The 27,267-nt window shown below is 45.1% G+C and overlaps 1 long non-coding RNA gene across 1 annotated transcript; it reads left to right on the forward strand.

The window, feature by feature from the left end:
• The first annotated feature begins 2,688 nt into the window (after positions 1 to 2,688).
• On the forward strand, positions 2,689 to 3,449 carry LOC139059071 (uncharacterized). The gene is made up of 2 exons (XR_011513866.1): positions 2,689 to 2,786; positions 2,851 to 3,449. It is a non-coding gene; the product is annotated as an uncharacterized lncRNA (long non-coding RNA).
• Positions 3,450 to 27,267: the final 23,818 nt, after the last annotated feature.

Consider the following 27,267-nt stretch of genomic DNA (forward strand, 5'->3'; position numbering starts at 1 on the left):
CAATTCGAGCCCGTGTAATTCATTATCGCAAAGTGTCCCGCTCTCTGAGCAAGAGCAATCATTTACCCATCGACGTGTCAAGGCTTCCTCAGTCGAGGAGTTCCTGCGGTGTGTGTAAGGCATGGAAAAGACAGAATGCCGCAAGACTACAGCTGCACGGCGTGACAGAAATAGAAATTGCGCGAATTCGGTGACATTACTCGACAGTATTTATTTGTTTATTTTCTTTCCTTCACGTGCGAACGACTGTTATTCCATTAGAGATGACAATGCTTGTGGAACGCACTTATGCTTTGCTTTCCTTTATATATATGTATTGATTTTAGCACTTACTCGAGCCCTGACTTCATAAAATTGAGTAAAAATAGATAAAAGCGCTTTTATGCTGGGAAAATTATAGCACTTCTTGTGGGCCGCTGCTTGTTTCGTGCTCGTTTAAGGCCGACTTCAATAAACGTATAGATTCTATATAGATCTCTTGTGGGCCTATTTGCATTCCTAATGAGGTCTGTTCGGCTACACTCTGTTTCACTGTATAGCCGAGGCCTGGGAGAGGCTTTCCTCCTGCAGTGGACATAAAAATTGGCTGCTGTGGCTGCTGCTGCGGATTGCGGGGACGTAGGCGGATGACGATGATATCACGGGCTTTAAATAAAGGAGTCGAATATTCAAAAACGGCGCAGTCCAAATGTTGGCTGGATGGCTGGTAGGAAGAACCTTATTGAGGTCCATTAGGTTGCGCCAGTTTGCTAGCCCGAAGCGGGCGACTCCTGCGTTGAGACCGAAAGGCCTGGCTTTTCGCCCAACGTTTGGACACAACGTTTCGGCCCGTTGGACTGCCCATAGCTATTCTTCTGATGTGAAACTGTCTAGCGCTGCGTCCCATCATTCTTCAGTCTTGTCTTTGTCGTTACGTAACACGGAGCAATGCCAGAGCATATGAATAAGATCTATGGTGTCGTTACATTTATCGCATATTGTAGGAGTAGAGAAGTCGGAATACATATTCTAGATTAAAAGCTAGTTCAGGCAGTTTCTTGTTTGCAAGAGCCTTAGCGTAATGGCCTGAGCCCTGTTTAGTTTACTGTTTGGATGGGGGTAGACCCTGCGTCCTAGGTAGAAGTGACTGGTTAGCTCGCTGTAAGTGAGAAAATGGTCCCTGCAATTTGGAACTTCAGCATCTTTTTGGCTTGTGGCTGCATGGTTGGCAAGTCCTCGTGCAGCATTGTGGTCAGATTTGTTGAAGTTCACGTGAGCACGCAAATGATGACTTTTCTTTTTGGACAGCGTCTTTTCGTCAACGTCTTTTGGACAACTTCGCTGGTGCACAAACATACATAGTACATGAGATTGCAGGTTGCACAGGGTGAAAGCACACGCAATTTTACTCATCGGGTTTAGTTGTGCAACATATAGCTATCCACTCCGCTACACCTTGCATTTACATAAATGTTCACCTTAGCAGTTGGTCTGCCTAGCTTTTCTTGTCTTGTCCCCCGTAATCTTCTCCCACGTACGTACGTCACGCAACCATCCTCACGCAAATCCGCAATTTGGTCCCAAGTAACCACGGATATCCGCGGGACGTCCACCATAAGTCCCAACGTCCATCCATCCGGATATCCAACACGGACGTCCGTGGGACGTACAGGAGAAGTCCATATCCTGTTTGGATGTCCGAAGGACATCCCACCGGGATGTCCATGGGACATCCCATTTTGAACGTCCGCTGGCTGTCCATAAATAGGCATGCCCAGGATATACACTAGTGAGTTATAAACTAGCATAAATATATTGCCGGAAATTTTAGTTTGTTCATATTATATTTGTTTATTTTTGTTCTCTATCGGACACAGTTCATTCTTTTTTCAAAGCAAAATAAATATATTTCCAACTTGATATCAATTCTGCCCACTTTAACATCGCAGTATTAAAATACGATTTTTTTTCTATCGGTGGGTCATACAAACAATTTGTAGTTTGCTTTAAAAAAAATGCTTGTGGATGACTAGCAGAATATATAAGCGCCCATTTGCCACTTATTCGACCTAGAGCCAAGCACTAAAGTTATCCCTCATTATGAAAAGTTCCTGATCATAGAGTTTTGGTCCTGACCTCCGAACATGTAGGTTCAGGTTTATCATTGAAACAGGAAGTCAAACACGTTGTTGGGCTAGTTGGTGCATTGTATTAAGAAAAAAACAGCAAAAAAAAAAAGACGGACACAGGAAACATACACAATACAGGCCTCTTCCAGCCTCTTTCCTGTCTTCTCGTATGTTTCCTGTGTGCGCCTGTTTTTGGCTGGTTTCTTAAAACAGGAAGTTGTCTGCAGTGTTCAATTGTGCATACAATAATATCATTATAGGTAACAAAAACAAATCTCAAAGGCTACGCTTTTGGTGGCTGCGTGCGTTGAAAGCGATTACGAAAGCTATAATGCGTCAGAGCCGCCATGCATTGACAGTAATCTCAAAGGCTATGTTTTTCTGGCGCCGACAGCTTTAGCAGAAACTAAAAACTCGAAAATCAGATACCGAATATTCCCAGAATAAGCAAATATTTCACTGTGTAATAACAGAATATTTTAAAACCCTTTTTATGTTTGCGTAGATGCACGTGGAAGTGTTACAACCTTGGCAAAGCAGAACGCTGCAGTCATCCAATCCAATCCAAGCTCTAGCCATCGTCGCCACGCCATTTTTCATTCTGCGATCGTTTTAAGGGCAGCGCAGCAGCGTTTGTCACCTTCCGTGTCTGCCGAAGTCTCCTACTCAGCTACCAAGGTATGACAGCTACATCGATTTCTTTTTTAATTCGTTTGGGTATTGAAATGTGTTTTCTTCACAGGTGCCAGGATGCCTAGACTGCGGGAGAAGCCGCACGCGCGAAAAAGAGCGTCGCTGGAAACAAAGACGATATTCGAGGACTTCGGATCTCGCACCGGCAGCCAGCAGTCAACAGCTCGAGAATTCGCAACTCTAGAACTGTGCAGTGGCGCGCATACCCCGCACGCATGCATTAACATGTGCGTTCGGGCTGTCCCTGCAAACATTTGCACGCCTTGTGATGCTGGTCGCTGCACCGAGGCGACATCGGAAGTTCAGGACGGTGGTTGTGACACTACGCGCACTAAGGACAATGTGCCTTGCTTCCCTGATGGATATACTCTACGTGACGCTTCGGATGGTTCACTTCGCTGTGAGAACGGAACAGGATCCCTTAGGAGAGGTGTACGCACAAGTCAATGCGGGTTTTCTGGTAAGCAGGACCCCGGAGTCTACGTTTGCTTTAGCTACCGCGGACTCTTCATCGGCGCCCTTTGATTCTCCTGGCAAACAGCTTCTCCTGGCTAATGCGCTCATGATCAGAGCTGTAGCCGTCAGTAGCGGCAAGATCGCCTGCTGATCTCTACGAAAATAAAAAGCTCCTTTTAAAAAAGTGAAGAATATATTAGTTGTTTTTATCTACAAGTTTGTTTAATATCGTGAGAATATGGTCACTACGGCCACGGCGGGGACATTGTAAACGAGAGTATTATTATTATTAAAACTCAATTATTAAAACTCACTTGGCCATCGAATGATGGCCAAGTGAGTTTTAATTGTAAGAACGCACTACGCCACGAGAAAGAGCTATTGTTTAAAGAAAGTGAAGAATATATTGATTGTTCTTCACTAATAGTTCGTTTAGCCACGTCAGAATGTGGAGACATTGGGAACGAGAGTACGCATTTGACGGCAAGTTGACTTACGAGAACGCACTACGTCGCGAATAACATTTAAGCTGCAATACCATTAAGCATGTCCGTGTGGCACCCCGCGAATGACATTAAAGGTTAAGGCATTAGCCAGTTAATGTCATTTTTTGTGCCCGTGTCGCAGAGTGCTAGTGAAGTGATGTAGTCAAGATTAATTCCTTCATGTCATTTCTGTTGCTTTCGCTGCTTAATAATGCTAATTGATGTATTTTCGCTCTTTCTTTTTATTCCATGCTGCAAACTCAAATGTCAAAGCAGGGTGGGCAATAAGTATTTTTGTTCTGCTGTTCTCTACCTTGTTGTTGTGCTATTGAAATTGCAAGTTTTCTTCTTTATCCGTGTATTTATTTGTTCTTTGAACAGTACGCATATATCTGCTTATTGGTCTTTTTATGTATATGTATAAGGTGACAATAAACGTTTAATTGTATTTGGAAGTTGGTGTAAGTTCATTTCTCGTTTATTTAAAACAAGAATGCATTCAAGCATTAGACCAATGTAATATATATAATGGTCCGGTGCTTGAATGTGTCCCGGCCACTATTGTCGCTTCAAGGCATGTGTATATCTGGAATATCCCCGGGAAGACACACACACACACACACACACACACACACACACACACACACACACACACACACACACACACACACACACATATATATATATATATATATATATATATATATATATATATATATATATATATATATATATATATATATATATATATATATATATATATATATATATATATATCCTGAACGTCCCCTGAATGTCCATGCTGGATGTCCGCGTCGGACGTACTACGGATGCCAAAGCGATTACCTTTGGATTTCCCAGGGACGTCCCTCGGACGTACGTCGGACATTCATGGATATCCCACGGACATCCCGAATATCCAGAAAGGACGTCCGTCGGACGCCGCCCGGATATCCGTGGTTACTTGGGGTAATACTTGGCTGTTTTGTGCCAACGCAATGGTTACGAAAGCAAGCATAGAATAGGTTTGAAAAGTTTGCTTATTTGAAGGAAATGTGCTCTTGAAGACGCGTATTTGTTGCCATGAGTGCATTTATTTTCAAATTGCTTATGTAGCACTGAGTAATGTTGCAGAATATTGAGCCGGCAGCTAGGGCAACAGCGGTAGTAAAGTTAGAAGTGCTTGAGAGTACCTTCTTGCCTAACCGGTCTACTTTGGGTGAAAGTTCGCGAACGAAAGCATTCTAGATGCATCACTGGCGATTTTTCGAAAGTGATTCCCGACAACCGTCCTTTATTGGTGGCGGTGCGTAGCCTCGCCTTCAAATATGTGGGTGCACGTGGGCGCACGACTCCGCCGGAGCTCGAACAAATAAGTTTCGCCACATACGTCCGCCCTCTCGTGTCGGATATACCTATGACGTCTGGTAGCCTCCGTGGTGCTGCTTACGCTGCGCAGCTGCAGAGGCTTCATCTGCTTGTCATCGCTGTCATTTTTTTGTTGCCTTTCTAGCGAGATAACGTTCTATTTGTGGAAGGTAAAGGCAGCTGTCACTGCTTTTTAGAATACGCGTTTCACTAGTCGCTTCCCTGTTCGACTGATTTCTCTGGAAGAGGTATCAATTTTTTTTCTTTTTCTCTTCACCACCACAACATGCACAACCTATGCTACTAAAGTGGCGTCCGTAGCTTTAAGTTGCCTGCACACCTGGACCGACTGTGATTGTATGTCTGTACTCCTTTCTTTCTTTATCTCTGCTTTGTTATCACTCCACCTCCACCTCCCCTCTCTCCGCAGCGTAGGCTAGCAAACCGGATATTCCCCTCTGGTTAACCTCCCTGCCGTTCCCCTTTCCTCTCTCTCTTTCTCTCTCTCTCTCCCCCTCTCTCTCTCTGGTACTACCATCATCGATGTCTTAATGGGGCCCTGAACTACATTTATTTGAAGCCTCAAAAAACGCCTTCGAGTAACTGTTGTACCACCAAGGAATATTTTGCCGAAATAATTTGTCAAAAAGACCTAGCAGGTGTGTAGATACTTCGGAGGTGATATTTATTATTCCTGTTCACCCTCAACATCCATAGTTTCGAAGGACCGGAGGAGAGCCAGTGGCGATATAGCGTGGTGAGGCCCCACCGATGGAGCTACGGCGAGAGGGCTCGTCGTGGCACCTGGCGGCGGCAGCGATACTTACGCCACGCCACAGACGCAGCTACGCGCAGCTGTTCCAGAGTGGCAGTTCTACGTGGTGCTCACTTGCTTTGCCCTGCGCGTATTGTAGGCAATCCCATATTGCGCAATTCGTAGCACTGAGTGCGAGGATTAACACGAAGCATTCCAAATCTAGGAGCGGCCTGTAGTGAGCGCGCACTGACAGACGTCGCTTGGCGATGCTAACCGCCAATTCTCGCGAGGTGCGGCAGCCGTACCATAAAAGTGCTCTGGGCTTAACTTCCGCGTAGTTCGAGGATAGCTGAGTGTTTCGCAGTACTTGAAGTTAACGAGACATGACGGGGCCAGGACACCGATAAGAAATGGCCAAATATTCATTTCTTCTTGCGTGAGCGGATGGTAGTCTGCTCAGGCTTATTCATTGGTGTCAGGTATTGTCGAATAGCAGCCGTGTAGGGGAATCTACGATAAGAAGAAATATGGCAGGCGTGGGCAACCCCAAAACGGATGAGCAGAAGGCTTGCGCGTAAAAGATTGTTTGAGAAAGAGTAATTCGAGCTCCACTTGTGAGCACTACTCGCCCCACACGGGTGCGAAATTTGGCTGACATGCTGACAGCAGCGCATGCTATCCGCTGAATGTTTTTTTGTTCACCAAGCTCGGCGGAAGATTCAAGACTCCTTTTAAGCGAGATAATTCTAGCAATAATATAATTAAAAGATTGTTGAAACAAATGGTCACTATAAATCAGTAAAGAATTCTAGCACCTTGTGCGACTGAAGTAACATAAGGCGCTACAAGAAACGCTTTTACGCATCTTGCACAGTAAATATGCAACGATTTGCAAGTTTATGGCACAGATTTGTTATAACAGCATCCCAGTGGAAAGCACACGTATGCAGTTGACGCCTGCACGTGTGAAACAAAACCCACTTTATGCTTCTTTTATGAACAGAGATTGGCAGGATATCAAACACAACTTGCGATTCACTTATGTGCGAAATTTTGTAGCCAAACAGGGAAGTCAAGCAAAAATGGTGATTATCTGAAAAAGTGCACTTTTTTCGACATCAATCAGTAATCTGCGCTCCAAAAACAAAAAGAAATTAAAGCCGTCGTTACCTCAAATAATGAAAAAAATACTAATATTCTCATGATATTCGTAGTATCTCGTGGTACTGCTTATTAATTAACTGCCTAACGTACTGCCTTATTAATTAAACATTCGTGCCAGCGGAGACAAGATGTGGATCGAGTTTCCTGCAGTCGATGTGGCCAAACGTGCCAGAGGAGATTAGAGTCCTGAAGTTACTTTATAAGCCGTTCTTCTCGCAACTATACGCGTACACCTCTCCAGTGCCAAATCCCTCGATAATGAAGTCGAGGCGTCCACTCATTTGAAAGTGTGATCCTGTGATGAGCAGGATTCAGGTGTAGTTGAGAGAGAGGGAGAGACTAAACTTTATACAAAAGAAAACCTGACCATAGGCAGCCCTTCCGCTTTGCAGTGGGTGGTCACCTCAGTCCAGGAGTTCAGCGGCCTTATAGCTGCCCTTCTCGCTCGGTTGATCAGGTTGAACTGGTCCGTAGTGTCTGAACTAGACAGCGCTGCCTCCCATTCTCCTGTGGTACGATGCATTATGAGTGTGAGCTCTGGTGTCCATGAGCAAGCCGATAAAAAGTGGTAAAGCGTTGCGTATGGATCGCAGTGTGGGGATTTATACGAATACAGCGCAGCCTGTATAGCGTGGTAGTGACAAAAGCGTGGATGTGTGTTTGTTTGGAGGTTCCGTCATACTACGGCTTCCTCTCGAGTGAGAGCTTTATGAGGCCATGGTAATGCTCTTCGTGAAAGGTGATGGTATTGTAGGATGTACGTGTAGGTGAATGGTATTGAGTCGGCGTAAAGATGCTTGGCGCATCCCTCTCACGGCTCCCAGTGTGCGTGCGCTAGGGCGTATAGGCGTGTGCCTGATGGTTGCCTCGTAAGGACTGACGCCCGAAGTTCCCACGATTTGTATGCATGGTGGGAGCTTGTTCGCTCTACTCAGAATGGGATGCGTGGTCCTGGAACTACTGGCATCGGAAAAATTACTGCATGCCATCTGAGAGTCCTTCAGAAGTATGATGCAGTCCCAGTGAGGTATCATCGTGATGGCTAATGTTATCGCTAGTTCTGCCTCCGCAGCGCTCGCTCCGGAAGAAAATGTTTCAACAGAACTGCTTGTTGGTCGAGTTGGTGCTTGCTAAAAGACATGTTTTTTTGTCGCAAGTTAATACACAAACAAAATAAAGTCACATGGAAGACAACACGGGCAGCATTTCCAACCGATTTATTTTGGGCGGTGACCAAGGAACATATATATATACAAATAAATCAAATGAAAGTGCCGCCCGTGCTGTCTTCTATGTATCTTCCTTTTAGGTGTGTTTTACCTTGCAGCGAAAACACTTGTCTTTTAGCTTTCTCCGAAAAGCGACGACGCATTCATTTTGGTCCCGTGATTGTCGCCTGCGCTGTTGACGAATGTGGTGCTTCTATAGCTGTGCTGGCCGCATCTACGTACAAGACATCGGGTGGTTCTCATACTTCCTTGCGAGCACCTGCGCTCAGGCTTGTCGCCGCCCGATGTGGAGGGTCGTGTGCATCTTCCTGGGAATCGATGAGCCGTGCGTAATTTAATTTATTCGAGTGGGGATTTTTGTGTCCGCTGGTATTCCGTACGGAATATCCAAGACGTCTCAAGACCCAGCGATTCGCTATCGTGCGTTGTAGCCTCACCTTCTGGCTTACCATGTGGGGCTCTATGATTTCCTGTGATTTGTTGTACACCCCTCTCTCCTCGAGGCGGAAAGCAGTCGTTCCGGGTCCGTGTTCTCGCGCTTGCTTATACGCCTCGTTTATCAGCCGGTTGAAATCCTCCCCTTTCGCATTGTTGAAATTCAGATATAGCGCCGAGTACGTAATGCAGCTCACAATCAGAGACTGTACTAGTCGGATCAGGTCCTGTTATTTGATTTCGTTCTTCCTACTGGTATGCATCATGCGCAACATCTGCGTGGTCGCGTGTTGTAGCTTCCGTGTAGCCTATGCTCCGCCCCCGTCTTTTGTGAGTATAGGTCCAGCATCTTGGGATTTTCTCTAGGACATGTTCGCCGGTCGATGGTTAATGTCCTTGTGGGCGCTTCTTGAATATGAGGTGCTCCGACTTCTCCGGCACGCATCGCAGCCTGCTTATCTTCGCGTATCTTGCTACGACGTCTACTGCCTCCTGTGATGCCCCTTTTAATTCTACTATGCACCCTCCGGCTTTCCATATTGTGATGTCGTCTGCAGACAGAGCATGTCTTTCTTCAGTTGCATTCTTGAGGTGCATTTTTTTAGTTGGGCTCGGAGTATCATCATGGTCACGTGGAAAAGTGTCGGTGACAGCATTGCCCGATGTGGTGTTCCTCTGTTCGGTGTCTACTCGCTGCGACTTCACATTTCTTGGTCAGATTGTGGCTGTACGCTCCGTGAGGAAAGCCTCCATGTAGTTGTAAGTTCGTCGGCCGCAATTTGTGTCCCTGAGATTGGTTAATATGGCTTCGTTCCTCACGTTGTCAAAAGCTCCCTTTAGATCTAGGGCGAATATTGATTTTGGGCCACTCGGCGTTGCAGCATTAGGCACTTCTTTTTGAGCTGCAGAAGCACGTTTTGCGTTGACAAGTTGGGCCGAAAACCAATCATCATGTTCGGCATCAGTTGACGTTTTTCCACATGGGTCCGTAGCGTGTCGATGATCACGCCTTCAATCAGTTTACGAAAGCAAGGCGTGATCGGAATGGGCCTGATCTTCTCCAGGCAAGGCGCTCTTTCCGGCTTTCGTATTTACGTAATATCCGCATGCTTGAATTTCGGGGGTAAGATCGCTCTGCTCAAGCGTACATTGAAGAGTTTCAGTATTAGGTAGAAACTTGCTCGTGTTTCTTTCCTTGCCCGGGGTAGTGTTTCCAGTGACGATCACTCGCGTCAGCTTGGAAAGCGTTCTACCCTTTTCCAGCTCACTGTTCTTCTAGCCCAACGTAGTTTGCCGTGGGCTGTGCTCCGATGATCGGCTGTCAAACGTATCTACTTCGTAGGGCACACTGTACATGATCGTCCCTGTATCCGCACTTGTGTAGCATTCGGCTCATCGTGTGTGTGCTCGCTTTAGCTTCGCGAGCTGCTCCATGAATGCATTGGGTATGTGTCGCTCTTCAAATAGCCTCTCGCCAGCGTCAGTCACCTGAGTATGTGCGACTAGGTGGGTGGCAAGCGAGGGAACAATTTGCCGCGTTCGCAGGCGCCTGTGCGCCACGCTTCTGTTCTCGGAGGCCACGCATGGACTTCGGGCAGTTCCGCTAGATGGCGCAGCATGTCCAGAAAGAATCATGACAGAGGTTTCGGAGGCCACGCGCAGGCTTCGATGCGGCGGTACTAGATGGCGCTGAGTCTTCTGATGGAAGCGCGAAAGAGGACTCCCGCTGCACTACACGTCTCATACATACCATATTTTCATGGTGGCAATATTCATCATTAAAGTGCAGCGCACACAGCAAACGAGACACAAGGCAAAGGTAACACACGAGTGCTTGTGTGTACCCTTTGCCTTGTATTTCGTTTGTTGTTTGCACGCGCTGCAGTTTCGTAATGAATAGCTACCATGTCGGCTTTGAGTAATTTTAGAATAGTACCAGTAGGGTGCACATGACCAGAATAAGGAGCCGACAACGAGGCATCTACCTGAAATCGAAGATTCGCTGAGAGACAACCGAAATTATTTAATAACTGTTTGTAATCCCTTTGTACATATCTGGGGAGCGCAAATGTTTCAGGAATAAACAAGTTGACAAAATATACAGGGATCTTCACTAAGAGAATACTGCTGTCACTGTCGTGGACTTTGATGTTTCCTTCGACTATGTTCAGTGCAAAGTTTTAGGAAACGCGAAGGTCCGTGCTTTTTCCAACAACTTTCAACAAATGAAACCAGGAATTATTCGCAGAAGCAGTCTTTAGGAGCTTACATAATATGGCGCCATAGAAATGTTTCACTACCGCAGTTGGTGTGTATGACGTCACACTTATACTAAGCGTGTGTCACAAGAGCGCGCAATCTCTTCAGACAAGAGAGTGTTCAAGATCGCATGGGACGCGTAGTCATGCAGCACACTTCAATGACTATCATGGCCCACAATGATCTTCACTCGTGTATGATGCTAAGGATCCTAACTAATGCTTAAAGAAAGAAACAAAAAAACGCATGGACACACGTCCCGGCGATTTCTTTGTAATCATCACTTCACACTTCTGGCTGTACCAGTTGTTCACATAGGTGTAACGAGAGTCACACAACGTGAAAACACTGGCACATCTGCTCTAATAGCCGTGCATGTGAACTTGGACTCTGGAAGTCAACGAAGGAGTGACTTTAAATACCCATAAATGGCCCTCTAGCTGCTGACGTAACAGTAATATCTCCAAAAAAGCTCAGCTTATAACGCATGTGAAAATTTTGTGTAAATGACAATTGTGCGTCCATCCTGAGACATATTCAAAACCACTGAGTTATCTAGACTTTTCTGAGATCCCGATAAAACCTTCCCTGTGTGGCTTACGGCGCAAAAGCTAACTTGTCACCACTAGTTTCCCTTTGCTCCTGAACTGAAATTTTCTCCTCCTTATTGTCTACAAGCAGAAGATGGATACAAAATGCACCATAAGAACATTCAAGAAAAAAAAGCACGTATTGCAGACGAACGCCTTAGTTCTGTTTAGGGGATAGCTTGACACTGTGTCCAGCGTCGATATTGCTTATTCAGCTTGTATGTATATGTCAGATTCCCGTGTTTGTGCAGTTCCCGTTATAGTGTAGACTGCACTATAGTCCTTTATGCTGTAGCAGGCATCCGTGGACAAGCATACGTTGGAATTAGGGTCGCTAAGGCTACGCGATGTTAGGAGAGGTGGCACGGTAGGCGCAGTGTGTCAGTAGAAGAGAAGGTAAGCGGTAGGTTAAAGACTACGCGGACAAAATATGCATTCCGCATGCAAGCGTGGTATCCTTTCTAGGCACCACATTTAGGAATGTAAAGGCACAGTCGTTCAATGTGTCTTACTACCTCAGCCGAGTGACAACGCGTCTGAAAACTTCTATAATATTGTAACGCCTTGGTTGAGGCGAAAGGAAGAGGAAGAAGACGTTGGATTGTCCTCTTCGTCTTCCTTTCGCATCAGCCAAGGCATTACAGTATGATGCGCAATGATATGAGTTGAACCTAAAGCTAGCGATAGCCAAACAGGAATTCAATCATCTGCATTCACTTGACAATGCTCTAGATTAAGCGCCATCTGTTCCCCCTCGAGCCCATATATCTAGTTAGGCTCGAACGTTTCATTGCGTTTTGTAACTTTCTTTCCAATGATAAATTGCATAATTAACACGCAGCACATTTCTGTAGTATTTTGCGCTATTTGTTCTACATAGGAGACCAATTCTTTTTATTTCCAAACTAAATGCTTTCGCGGTGGTTTAAGGATTTGTTTGCTTTATAGACTGTAAAGTCCACCACATGCTGAGGAGTGCGAAATCGGCGAAAAGAGTCAAGGACAATGTTTTTACGACACTAGGCTCCTCGGCCACGTCATATTTTCATTTCGTCAGAAGGCACTGCCGTGTCCTTCTTGTTTGCACCAGTTTGCGCCAGTAAGAAGATTTTGTCGCACATATCGGAACGCACGAGCTCCTTGTGTGACACCTATATGGAAAGGCTTGATATTATTCTGTCAAACGCGACCGCCGTCGCTTGCTTACTGTACTCTGACAAGTCAATGTGAGACAAATACATGGGAACCGTAGCATGAGATGGGTATGGACATCGTTTTGTAACACTCGTATTGGTCTCGCTCACAGTCCGTTTATGAAATCATAACGTGTCATATATAGGAAACGTCTTCGTTTCCCATGAAAAAATAAGATATCTTAAAAAGGCAGCACTATACTAAAGAAAGGCCAGAAGAATAAAAATTATCAGTGAACCTATTTGTCTATTCATTACGCAGTGCGCTGGATATACGACAGTCCACCTACATCGATACGGTACTAGTCACTTCAAACTGAGGCTAAATTTGAACAAGTTTACTCTTATTCAACGCCGAAGACTACGCGAAGTAAATTCAAACCGTTCCTTCTTAACACCCCTTTATTTACGCACATTGGGCAAATTACTTAGTAGGAAAGTTTTTTTTTTTTACCTCTCTTGGCAAACATGCATACCACTGTAATCGGATTGTTCACGGTTCGATCCCATCACTACCAGCAAATTCACAGATTAGACCCAGAAAAATATCCGAGGACACCCAGACACCTCTCATGAGTTGTGAATGCGAAATCATTAATGTCCACTAGAATGCCAATGAGTGGTCTTTCGAGTCTACTCCTCGCCGGCAAACGAGCACGCTGAAACGCTTGGCCAACGCCGGTACATTTCCAACCGTGCCGTCATGCTATACCTTGCCCGACAACCAAAGAATTCAAGTAAGCCATGGTGATTTTCACGTACCACTTTCATCACACCGGCCTTGGCAATGAAAACTGCGGTCCATGTAGCATGATATCGTAGAACAGAGCACACAGGCCTGCAATCTATAGGGTGTGCTGGTTTAGCCCAGTGGGTCAGACACGCGGCTTCTGAGCGTGACGTCATAAGCTCGAAACTCGCTACCACCAACGTTATTACAGCGAGGCTGTGTGTGGCTAGGTGCTGATGAAAAATGGGTCCGTGGGGAAGGGCCGTGTATAATACATATAAAAAAAAACATATGGTCATCCAACCGTTTCCTCGTGATATCAGTCGCGGCAGTCGCTTTGAATGTTATCATCTCACCGACCATTTTATGACGCATGACCTTCATGACCATATATAAAGCGTAGGATGGCGGCGGTCCTACACTCCAATTGGAGGGTCGAAAAATGTAATAAAACTCAATAGTGTAACCACCAATCATCGACTTTAGCGTCGACCTAGTGGGCCCCGATGGCGAGTGGCTTGTGTACTTCCTGTTGGAACGGTTTGGAATTGAGGGCTACACGGACGTCAACGTGCCGACCACGCGTCACCGGTCGTGTATAGATTTAACCTTCTGCAAGAACGTAGCTAGCATAGCAGTACAACCGACCGCGGTGTACCACAGAGACCACAAAGCTATGGTCACTGCGGTAGCAAACGAGACAAGATAAAGACGATAACAGCCACGAAGCTACGTGTATGTGTCTTTATTCAACGAATATGACAATAACCACATAAATCAATATAGCTGCGAATATAGCTGTCCGAATACAGCTTTGTAGCAAGCATGTGACGCCCCCTCAGGCATAATGTTTGTTAGCCACTAGGCTCAGTGGCCTGCCAAGCTCGGCAGACAACATTGGACAGCGCACCGCAATAAACACCGACGAACACAGCTGCTCGGCGGTCAGTCATCGTTCAGCACCACCACGCTGCGGAGCGTCCGTCTATCGGAGAGTGCCACAAGCCCTCCCTTGTTCCCGAACCCGGGTGGATCGTAACAAGCTTCTCTGGTTACCTTCCTCACAGAGTTGAAGGGCACTAAATATTTTTCCTCTCCCATTTAGTTAGTTTTTTAATGCATTTAATTATTTAAAGCGATTACTGAGGCGAAGCCAGAAAGCAGGCGAAAGCGTGCAGGAAGAAGGAACGCGCGGATAATAACACAGGCATCCGAATGCTAAGGTGACTTCGCGCCATGGCGGTGCCACCTCCCCTCACGCTACACCTCTCTCTCTCTCTCTCTCTCTCTCTCTCTCTCTCTCTCTCTCTCGTTCTCTCTTTCGCCCACTTTCCTCCGTCGACGCGTGCACTTGACATGCGAATTGAGCGACCGCCTTTGAATGTTGTAGCGCGTAGTTTCACGTTACTGTGTGAATTTGCTGGTTTCCATTTTTTTTCTCCTCTTCTTCTTCTTTCTCCTTTTATTCCCTTTACCCCTTTCCCCAGCAGAGGGTAGCCAGCCGGTACATATACTGGCTAACCTCCCTGTCTTTCCTCCCCTTTCTCTCTTCCTCCTGCATTATTTTGAAACACTGGCGGCTCACTTTCTATTTTTTTCATAGGCTACGTCTCGGCGTTAACAATGTTTATGCTGCCGGTCACTGCCCGAATTTCTGACCATTCGAGGTATTGGTATTAGGCCTTCCCCCACTTGGTTTTAATGTGACTCTCTTCGTTGACTAGACCGTTTGCATGCTGGCGTATGATATTGCTGATCATACTCCTTGCTGTAGGGCTCCCGCCTCGGCTGTGAGAGGTTGTGGGTTCCATTGCCACTGCCGCCGGGCATCCATTGGTTCAAATGGTCATAAGTGTACCCCGGCCTGGCGTTCGGCTTTTTTCGGAGGTGATACGCTTGTGAAAGGGCCTGCGCCCAGAATTCCCGTCGAAACCCTCGTGAGCACACACACGAAAAATGTGATGTTTGTGCCGCTCCCATGGCGGTCATTACTCTTGTGGTGCCCCAAATGCACCTATTGAGGTGCTGACGGCTGGCTTCTGGTTGAGCACAAACACCCCCTTCCAAGTGTTGATGTCTCATAATGGCCGAGCACCCGGCTGGGAGTGCGCTTGTATCTATTTTACCAGTAGGTAGCCGATGGCAGCACTTGCCTCCCACAGCCGCGGCGCACGCTCTTCAACAAGGCCGTCTGTCATTTGACAAGAGGCGTCCAGAGACAACTCACAAATATCTATTGGGCCCTCTTTCAAGATATGAACCCACACGAGAAGACGAGCACAAGGCCAGTGAACATCTCTGCCCATTACAAAAAAAAAAACCGGTCGCCTTCCGGTGGAACCGGGATTGGAACTCGGCTGCTCCCGCATACGAGGTGTATGATCGACGGATAGGCCACCGCTGCGGTACGATTCATGGTTCTAGGATTCAGTTCACGAATTACTTTATTTGCGAGTAGAATTTACCATTGTAATTAGATATCCAACATAGCGATTTTCTGGCACCTGTTCGAGCAAACAGTTGTCATAAAATAGCTTTCTTTCTTTTTTTCTAGAGAATACCGACCTCGGGTGAGAGTTCACAAGGAAGATCATACGTTAAGCTCGTCGTAAGAAAATGTGCCTCCCAATTTTAATGTTCGATATGTTATTGACGAAGACGGCCAGCCAATGGCATAAAACCTTTACCAACAAGAAACGTTGTGAATTCCGCCCTGGATTTCTGGAAAGAAAGAGTGATATTTTACTAAACCGTAAGTTTGCTTTCTGTTGGTAACAACTCGAATGTTTCGCAGCGTTGTACTTCCGTTATTTCAATGGCAATGTTGCGGTCTTGTTAGCGCCTCTCCAGTACATGTCTCCGTAACCAGCCGGGCAACTACAGTATTCGGAACATGGTGTTATCTTATATTCAGGTTTTGTGCGTTTATTGTTGAAGAAAGTGTAGTTCCTGTTAAAAAACTGTGGTGTTTAATTTTGTTTCAGTGTTTTGAAAAAGAACGCAGCACTAAAACCTTCTGACTTGCATTGCAAAAGGTCTGATAGGTGGGCGAGCATAGGCGTGGATTCATTGCTGGTCTTGGCAACGCGACAAGACGTAAGTACATGCACATTGTGAAAGCGGTAAGCAGCCCACGTTTTGCAAGATCCCTTTTCTTTTTTTTTTTTTGTCCGCCTTTTGCCATGCTGGCAAAATTAGCTGCGAGTCCTTTGAATTGCGTCGGTATTTTGATAGGACGCCACGCCTATGTCGGCGCCAACAGACCTGCCACTGAGGTAGAAAACGGCGTTCGGCGTTGGGACTCTCAATGAATGCTCGGGGTGAAGCAGAAACCCGGAAGTCTGTGGTACGCTACATCTCTTTCCACATGGTTTAACATACTCAACTATTGCTTTCGTTTTGTGGGCCTTCGAGGAACTCTTAGTGAGAATTCGGGAACATTACAAAGCAAAACGCTGAAAATGCAACAGTGCATGTGCACTGTCGCAATCCACTTCCTTCGAACTCAGTCGACGGCATTCGAGAAACTGGAGGGCTTTGTATTCTTTTTGGCTTTTTGTTTTTTTGCCAGTGAGGCATGGAGTGGGAACGTCTGTGAGGTGCACATCTCGAGAGTACATAAAAAAAGCATTTCACTAGGTAGGTAAACAAGTCTGGCGCTCATGCGCGATTGGACACGATGCGCAATGGGAATTGCGTAGCCGACACGACGCAGGTGAATGTTATCGACAGACAGCCTCCGTATTGACATAAACGGATTATGTTTGCATGTGTGTGCATGCGTGCCTGAGTGAGGGCTTGTCTGCGCGTGCATATGTGCTATTGCGTCTGTTTCTCAGAACGCTATTGAGCTAAAACTTTCCCAGAGTGTATGATTGCAGGCATTGGTGCCAACTTTGCACGAAACGCAGACTCGCGCGCGTGAATAGTTAACAGTTCGAGGTCGGAGGGGTGAGGGCTTAATATAGTAGTCGTGGGAGCTTAGTCTTGCGTAATTACGGATACGAAGAACTTTAATAAAATGATCCTGAGCAGCGCCGTCCCTTGGAGCGACATGTAACGGTAATATTGATTGTGCGTCATACTTCTTTAGTGGAGTGGGCAACGTAAGAAATAGGTTCCTATAAGACCACGATGTAAATACTGTATAGAGGCATTCGCTTCGCAAGACGTACTCAAAAAGTTGACAATACTAAAACTAGCAAATCAAAGACGGAAAACTTAAAGGGCCATTTTGCAATGGTGTGCCCTCTAATCTATAGTTCTACAAAACTGAAGCAAGAAACAATAATAACGATAAGCCAGGAAGTGGGAATAATTAAAAATTGGCAATGGCTTAGCTCGGCTATGCCAGGGTATATGTAGCGAAAGCTAAGGCATAGCATGGTTAGCCTTGATTAATCTTGATTGCAAGTCCAGATTAGTCTGGTTGTCTAGCTATGTTGCGGCGTTTAGTCAGTCGTTCGGCACGCTGTTCGTCTGTTTCCTGGGCGATTCGTTTCCTCTTCATCTCGTTCCGATGTCGATTCCAGGCTTCCTCCTCTTGCTTATAAGAACTCTCGCCGTTCATACTGCCGACTCTCCTTTTCAATTATCCAACATGTTATCAGCCATGCGATGCAGCTGGCTCGCCAGCGGAGGCGAGCGCAACGCCGAGGAACGCGAGGTGACGTCATGCCAAACGGCGACGGAGGAAAGGCGCGGCGCTGCGCAGTGACGGAACACCTGTGGCTCAGTGCTACTAGTGGCGCACGCACAGTAGTGACCAGGGAGCGAGAGAGAGAGAAAATATCCGGGGCCAGGCGCGCGTTGTGACGTCATGTGCCTCCTCGGAGCACCACCACGGCGTAATCGCAAGTTCGCGGCCAGTAAAGCTTTCGCTTTAAAAACCCGTTTCTCGTGTTCAGCGAAGTTGAACGTATGCGTTTCTGGGACACCAACCACTGGCGCTTACTTTCTGCCAATTTGTTCGCTCTCTAAAGATCAATGCCCGTGAGAACAAATCCTTCACGGGCGTACAAATATAGGAGTCATTTCAAAGTGGCATAGAGCTCACCCGAAAAGAAGTTGTGTGCCCACATCGAGCAAGCTTCGAGGAAACATGTTTGTGTGAAATTAGCAGAAAAAAAAGTTTTGCAAATTTCTATACTTGCTTACCCTAACAGCGGATGAGATCGGAATAAGCTAGGGGCGGACGAATATTGGACGTCTGAACTACAAATAAAATGCTGCGCTCTACCTGTCCGTATTGGTAATTGAAAATGAACTATCGGGTATTTCCGTTTATTAACAACTAACAAAATATTTCGCAACAAACGACTGTTAAATATGGTTAGCGTTTGCCATCTGAAAAACTAAGCAGAGTGTTGAGCCGCTCATCTCACAAACGTGCTGAAGAGGCAGCGTGGCGCGCCAAGTATACACGCAGTTTCTTTTCTCTTTCTCTGCGCTGTAATTGACTGTGCGCGAAGCGCTCGAGTGGAGGGGAGAATAATTAATTTCCTACTAATCTCTACCCATGAACGTGGGAGCTTTGACACGGTCATCAATGGTGGGGAGCGATGATGTCCCACGCCATCTTGTCAAGTCTAAATGCCTACGACAGAAACCCACTATGGCAAGTACCTTTTTACGTGGTCTATGACCTGCGCGGAGACGGTGCCGAGAATTCCCCAATTGATAAACAGGCCAGTCGTCAAAAGCTCACGCAGGCCAGTGAAGTGACAGCGCAGGATTCGACAAAACGCTCCTTTGACGGAGTGCTGGTAAATTATCGGTGCACGTGTCACTTCTGGTATTCTGTGAAAGCGCGCCTGCGCACAAATTACGCAAAAGTGTGACGACAGAAATTAGAGGCATCCGTGCAGCGAGGAATCGCTAAGAGCGAGAGAATGGGAGAGAGAGGGCAATGTTGGGAAAGTTCGAAACGCTTGCCTAAAATGTAACAACTCTGATAACAAGATTAGGAGGTTCCAAATGAGTTTAAGCTCATTAGTGAGGGGAATCACGAAGCGGGTCAGTGGTTGCCACCTCCACCATTTATTGTTTGCTGAAGTGTATTCACCAACTACCTGGAACCCATTCCCTTCAATCTAGGCTGTAAGCATTAAATTGATCGATCAGTAGGGATCCCTACGATGCAACGCTACTCTTGACCATAACCACGTTGTTGTCGAACAGTGAGACTCGGTTGGTCGTACGTAGGGACTATTGTCCTAGGCTCTAACTTAGGAAGAAAGTAGGAGACTAAGGCGTTGTTTACTTATGTGCTTTCATCAGTATTCTTTCTGCAAACACTTGACGGCGTAAATATTTTTGCTGCAGCATATTTCCAAGTTTGTTACCTCCAACCTACATCCTGTTTTGTCAACCCCGATTATCACCTTAAAGTGACACTTGATCATCTACACAAAGACAGAACTAATTTTATTCATGGCATATCACCAGAAGTGAGACAACGACAAAAGTTTTGGAAGCAATGCCGAAACGGAATTGTTAATGCAAGCTTTGTAACCGGTATCATGATTAAGGCGTACATGTCTACATGACAACCTGTGATTTTTGCTTGTAGTGTGCCATTTTGTGCTTTCGCAGTTAATTCATGTAACATCTTTTTTTCTTGGAGACTACAATTTGTAATGTTTACCTCTAAAACAAAAGCTTATACAGGTGTCTATTGCAGTCGAATCCTTCAGCAGGTTTCATTTGACTTTCCACAGCTTCTGATCTATTTACCCACAACTAAGTTAGCGCTTCTACAAAGCTACTCATAAAGCAGCCAGTTTTTCTTGAAAAGCTTCTTTCCAAACAAGTGCCAAAATTGCTGAGACGCCATTCGTGCAATGTTTTTCAAGGGCTATGTGATCTTGTGTTTAAAATTCATCCCTTTTCCTTTTCCTCCTACGCAGAGTAGCTGGCTAGAGGAATGTACCTGAGGCCGACCACTCTGCATTTCGTATCATTAAACTTTTCTCTTTCTCTCTGTCATCCTTTGTCCCTAATATTTAGCAATATTTGTGCACTAGTCAGTACAGGCGTGGCACCTGGTTATACAGTAAATGGTTCGTCGGCATTTTACACTGCCACGACACGTGACGACGAAAGCCTGCTACACAGGCAGTAATGCGTTAAGTTATACGATCGCAGGGGTCACACTTCTTGCAAGACATAACGAGCTGTGGTGTGAAACAAACATATGGCGCTGTAGGTCGACCTCGTCAACGACACATGTGAGCACCTAATGCACTACCTAGAGGAACTTTTGTCCTTTCTTTCATTCACTCTTTCTTTCCATCCTCCTTTCTTTCTTTCGTTCTTCCTTTCATTGTTCTGTTTTCTTTCTTTCTTCCGCTTCTTGTTTTTTCCTTCGTTCTTTCTTCCTTTGGCGTCTTCATTCATATCCAGCCATTTTATCTTTGCTTGCTTACGGGGTATTCCTCATTCCTGATGATGATATTTTTTTAATCGTTAATTTTTTGCATCACTGGACTAGACGGCGCGTTTTCCGGGCATTAGCCATTGCAACGAGCCGCTTAAGCCGTTCGCCTTAGTATTTCTGCTGTAAATAAATGTCCATACGTTCGACATTGGATACTGTACTAATCCTATTTGATTCATGTTTGGAAAACTTGGTATCCGTACACCTCTAGAATAATGTAGCTGTAGTTTTTAACAGCCAAACTCAAACTGGAAGCACTCAGAAACTTTATATGCTTCTTTTCACTGGTCTGTGAAAAAAACTGGATCACTTACAAAGCTTATTTATTTTGGGAATGTGGAAAATCATATGGTTGATAAGCAGCCAAATTTTGAAGTCTGTTGGTTGATCAAATGCTTAATGAGAATTGTTATACCGCCATGTTTGGCTGGTATGGAGGCAATATATTATCTCTGTAATATTTTGGTTATCAAGGTGTATAAATAAGTAAATATGAAAAGAATAAGAGTTTTTCTATTGCCCTGGGCGGACCAAGGACTACAGCAATCTCATAAGAGGAGGAAATGAGGGACACGTTATGGTTACCGTTCACTGAATGTTACATTACATCATGGGGTTTTACGTGCCAAAGCCAGTTTCTTATTATGGGGCACGCCGTATTGGAGGACGCCGGAAATTTCGACCACCTGGCGTTCTTTAGCGCGCACCTAAATCTAAGCACACGGGTGTTATCGCATTTCGCCCCCATCGAAATGCGGCCACCGTGGCCGGGATTTGATCCCGCGACCTCGTGCTCAGCAGCCCAACACCTTAGCCACTGAGCAACCACGGCGGGTTCACTGAATGTCCGAATATTTTGGATTAATGATAAGTTTTTAATAAATACATTACTGAATGCTTGTTTTCTCCCAGTTTTAATGTGGCGTACGAGTCATTGAAATTTCGTGGTCTGCCCAGAGAACTATGTAAGCCACGTTGTTTATGCTTCGTTGAAGTAGGAAATACGTTGTGCGTGACAGTAAGATAGATTTTTCACCTCTGTAAGCAAAACAGCCTCAGAATATTGCTTATTGAAGCGCTCCAAAGTATGGTACAGCCATAATGCAAAACATTCTCCAGCGTCCCAAGCTAACTGCACATCAAAGCAACTTTGCATTAGGTAGAAAGGGGTAACATGTTAAATCTAATGTGTGGAGTAACTATAACGTTCATGGCTTAATAGAATGTTTGGCAAGCAATGGTTGAAACCTTATTTTTCCCTATATTTAGGCTTTACACGAGATTTTCATTGTTTCCCCAGGCTTCTTGGTGAATAAAACAAGACATATTGTATTTTTTTATACTTAGCTAAACTAAAAGCCATATTAAGGGTGATGTGGAAGCAAAAACTTGAAATATGTGATTTAATGACGGCCGTTGGAATAAATCACGTATGCTAGTGCTCCAGAGTGTCATGTGTTTTATGAGTTGCGCAAAATTTAGCCTGCCGTGCCAGCATAACTACAATATCTACCACAATCTAACAGAGCAAAAATAGGAGACAACTATAAAACTTTAGTATACGAAATGAAATAAGGGTTCACGACATAAATACTTTGTTAAAAAGTCTCTATATAAATGTTTGAAAGCCTTATGTCTTCCTCAGACGCAAATAATGGTTGCCTGTATACAAAGGTATGAAATTTATAGAGTTTCATGAGGCACTCGAAACACCATTGCAACAAAGACAGGGAGGAAAATGGTACCTTTTGTGTATTGTAGTGAACCATCTAAACTAAAAAGAAATTAACCCCACAATGCTTGAATACAATTTCATATCAAAGAAAATTAAAACAGCTTGTTGACATATATTTTTGCCCATGGAGAGTATATTCCTGGGAAGAAAACAGTAAAATGATAACTGAGTAAGATTTCCCAATTATCGTAATTGCTGAAGTAGTAATTGATTCGCTCAACGATCCATAACTGAAAACTCATTCCAGCAGACCAAAGACGCTAGAATGTTCTCCCCATTCGGTTTCCAGTATTTAGGCATTTAGGCATAAAATTCAGTTTATCAGAAAACATATATTGGGTTTTGTGTGGTTAATGATGCCTTCATTGTTCGCTTAGTAACAGTCTGCTGTTGGTTTAAAATTTTGATCATAGGCCTGTAGCATATGCACAATTTTATTATTGACTGCATGCGTTATGTACAAATAAATTTATTCTTCCTGCGTTGTAACCGGAGCGCGTCACATCGAATGTCTCGTCAACCATAATATTGCATTCAGCAAGATGGTCGAATTTAGTGGTGCGAAGAGCACTGAATGTGAAATCAAGCCACGTTGAGTTTTCATGGCGTTCAGTTAACCCCAAGCTATATTTTTGCTCCTTTTTATTAGCTGCCAGTCGATAGAACCGGCAATAACGAAGTACATCTAAAAATCTCGACAAGGTTTTTGAAGGGAATACTGCTATTTCAGGCTGTGCTTCCCAGTGTTCCGAGCAATGTCTACCTTGCATCAAGTTTATTTGCACCAGGTTCTAATTATGCCACTCTGCATAAGGCTGTTCTACACCCATGAACGGCACAATGCTACCCTTATCGAGCTTTTTTCCAAGTGATAGGCGCAGCTGGTGAGCTTGGCGGAGAATCTAAACTAAGCACTCACTCAGTCGCATCGTGTCCGGTAATGAACACGTTCCACAGCATTCATTTAATTTTACCTGTTGTGCTTTCGAGAACGATTCCAAGTGTGTAGCACGTTCCCGACTATTCTGGGTTGTTTCTCACAGCTGTTAAAATAATGTAAACAATGTGAGGTAGTGAAGCCAGAGACGTGCCCACGTTCTTTTTTTTTTTTTTTTGCAGCACCCTAGGTGAGATGCGTTGGTCGCCCACGCCGTTGTGGCAGTAGCTGAAGCTGAAGCGGATTTTTATATCGACTCTCCGACGCTGAGATAAGCCGCAAAAACAACATGAGGGCTACGCATTTGATTTCAGTCGCATCTCTTAGTCGCGGTGGCTGCTATTCTTAGCTACGCTTTGTTACCTTAAGGTACCCAAAGAGAAGCTTGTAAAGCAAAATCTCTTGGGAATATTGAAATGCAGCACAGCAGACTACTTTCTGACAAAGAAGCCTTCACATTGCCACTCACAACAAATCACCTCTCGTCAGCTGAAAAAAAAAATTTCTTTTTTTATTTAAGCGAAGCATTCCATTGCCAAGTCGGAACTAAGATCATAACAACGTCACGCACACGGACGTACTTATTTTGTGTCCACGAAATGAGATGCGCAGAAGAATACTGTCGGACAAGGATGTCTTCATATTACCAGTACATCGTCACAAGAAAGCAACCTCTCCCCGGTGGAATCATGTGCAAACCAAAATTTTGCAGCGAGACTTTTTCAAAATAATTTCTTCGCCTTGTCGGACCCAAGGTAAGAGCAAGATCACGCAGAAGAACGCGCGAACAGACACCAGATATAGTACGAATAAAGGCGGCTCGATTTGCCAGTATCGAAAAATGGTGCAAACAAACAAAGGATACAGCGTGAATTAAGGCGGCCTGAATGGCCGAAAGTGGGGTTAGTGCAACGAAAAACTGTATATGGTGCGAGTAAAACATCCCGCGTGGCATGTGATGCATGTGAACGCAGACGTGAGCTGCAACACCAACGCGCCATCGTTGTCATGATGTTGTCTTCATTCCATCGACGTTATTTCATTTTCTCAAAGAAGAAAATTTGCACATCTCAGCTTTTAGCTCCTCTTTATCATGGAAACCTCGAAATGTGACGAAACGATTACTTGAAGCATACCAGTCAAGCTTCGCATCCCCAACAGTCACCACATCAAGTCTGTATTCGTGAAAACTAACCAATATAGATGTTTTTATTTTCCGGAAATAATTATGTAGTGGAACTCATTATCACCCACTTTGTCCTTGTTATGTGCAAATGTTTCATTTGTTACCATATATTTATTCATAATTACTTCTACACTACGCTCTCCTGCTTGGACCTATTGTGCGCCGAATTGTACGAAATAAAATGAGACAAATTTCCTTTGTGACATTCTGATCCTTGGTACGTTGTCATTTCATCTTTATTTTTCCGCCGTTTTTTACTGTGTGGTTGCCACTCCACTGACATATCGTCCTCATCACGCCGTCTCCGAGCTGTCGTCATCATGCCCCCGTCGTCATGGCCGTCACTCATATTCATAATCACTACATCTTCGCTCACTCACTAATACTACTACATCTACATGGCCGTCACAATCACTACATCTTCGCGGTACCATTGTCGACATTGCGTCCCCATGCCGTCGTGGTCGTTCAACCATTGGCATTTTTTCTAGCACTGTCCCGTCAACAGATTGTGTCAACTTTTGTCCTCATGTGACCGTCATGACTTCACCGTCGTCGTGTCTTTCTCGTCGTGCCGTCGTCTACGCACCGTTGTCGACATCCCATCAGTTATGCTTCAGCATCCCCATGGCTTTGCTGTCACGCCGTCTCTTTTATAGCATTCTAATAACCGATAATGGCTCGGCAGTGCGCAATCATGCTAGTGGGAATAATTACGTTTTAATGCGCGAGCATTCTTAGGCGACTCGCACAGGAAATCTGTCCGTCGGTCTGAAGGTTCGTCCGTAACCCATAACAAGATGCACTTAATAAAGAAAAAGAAAACAATAAATTCGAAAAGAAAAAAGTGTGGGATCGAGTACTCTAAGGTTTGTGACAACTGATAAGGGTTGATAAGGGTTTATACTGATCGAATCAAAGGCAGGAGCAGATCACGAGGCCAATAAAATATACATTTCATGAACCGTCTACTGCTTCGTCAATCGCTGAGAACAACGCACGTTGCATTGTGGAGATGAGCAAGCGGCACAGTGCTTACGCATACTTAGACGACTCCAGAGGAGTTTTTGCAAAATAATCTTCAGCCATATTTTATGCACAAAACTTAGCAGGCTGAATTGAAGGCGTGAACGAGTTTATGCGCAGGCCGTATCACCTTGCAATCGGAGCGGCACGAATCTCAGAGCCTGCAACAACAGGAGAAATACACAAGTACCAGGAAGCCGAGCATAAAACGGAGCTCCCCAAACAACTTTCCAGAAATAAATCCAGCCCTCTGCCACTTGGTTGAATGATAAAATCGTTATTTCTTCCAATGCTCAGGGCAAAAATAGCCCTAGCTTTTTAATGTTTGACACACATCGCGCGTAAATCTTCTGTTCGGTTTTTCTAAACAAGTTGTATGGTTTATTTTGTGCCAGAATTACCGGTGCATGGTATTTTTCTTTCTCGAGTCGTTTCACTCATACTACAACAGGGGCAGTTCAAGCGAGCTCCAGTGTTTCGGAAGGCCTCAGCAACGGCTCCAGGCGGTGGAGGATAATAGCTTTGGAAACAAATAAGTACGCCAACCTTAGCAGTGCACTGAAGGAATCAAATAACAAAAAAAAACATGAAACAGGTATAAAATTTATGCTGACTTCGTTTTTGCGTGCTTTGCTTTTTGTGTGTGTGTGTGTGTGTGTGTGCGCGCGCCTACTTTAACTATGCAGCAACATAAGCTCTGCCTTTCGACGGCAGAATATTGTGCCGGGAAACCGGAACTTCTCAGTCAAGTGAGTTTGTGATAGCGTTAAGTCATGTAAAACCAAGCCTGTGGTACGAGCCACTTGTCACATCCAAGCCCCAGTGTGCCACCGCGAAGAAAATGAGTACACGGACCGCAGCACCAATAATCAGAACTAACAGTAACTTTATATGCACGACTCCAAGTAAATGCTCGCTACCTAGCGGCCGCACCCCTAGGTATAGCGTTCAGGTTTCAAGCGAAAGTAGGTGCTCTATGAAGGCATGCGCTCATCATCATCATCAGCAGCAGCAGCTTGGTTACGCCCACTGCAAGGCAAAGGCCTCTCCCATACTTCTTCAACTACCCGCTCATTCACTAAATGTGGCCATGTTGTCCCTGCAAACTTCTTAATCTCATCCGCCCACCTAACTTTCTGCCGCCCTCTGCTACGCTTCTCATCCCTTGGAATCCAGCCCGCAGCCTTTAATGACCATTGGTTATCTTACCTCCCCATTACATGTCCTGCCCATGCATGCCCATTTCTTTTTTCTTGATTTCGACTGAGATGTCTATAATTCACGTTTGTTCCCCCACCCAATCTACTCTTTTCTTATCACTTAAAGTTACACCCATCATTCTTCTTTACATAGCTCATTGCGTCGTCCTCAAGTTAGGTAGAACCCTTTTCGTAAGCCTCCAGCTTTCTACCCCGTACGTGAGTACTGGTGAGACACAGCAGGCCAACTGGACAAGCGCCCACTGACAGAAAACAAGA

Source organism: Dermacentor albipictus, chromosome 1 (genome assembly GCF_038994185.2).
Source record: "Dermacentor albipictus isolate Rhodes 1998 colony chromosome 1, USDA_Dalb.pri_finalv2, whole genome shotgun sequence".
Taxonomy (NCBI): Eukaryota; Metazoa; Arthropoda; class Arachnida; order Ixodida; family Ixodidae; genus Dermacentor; species Dermacentor albipictus.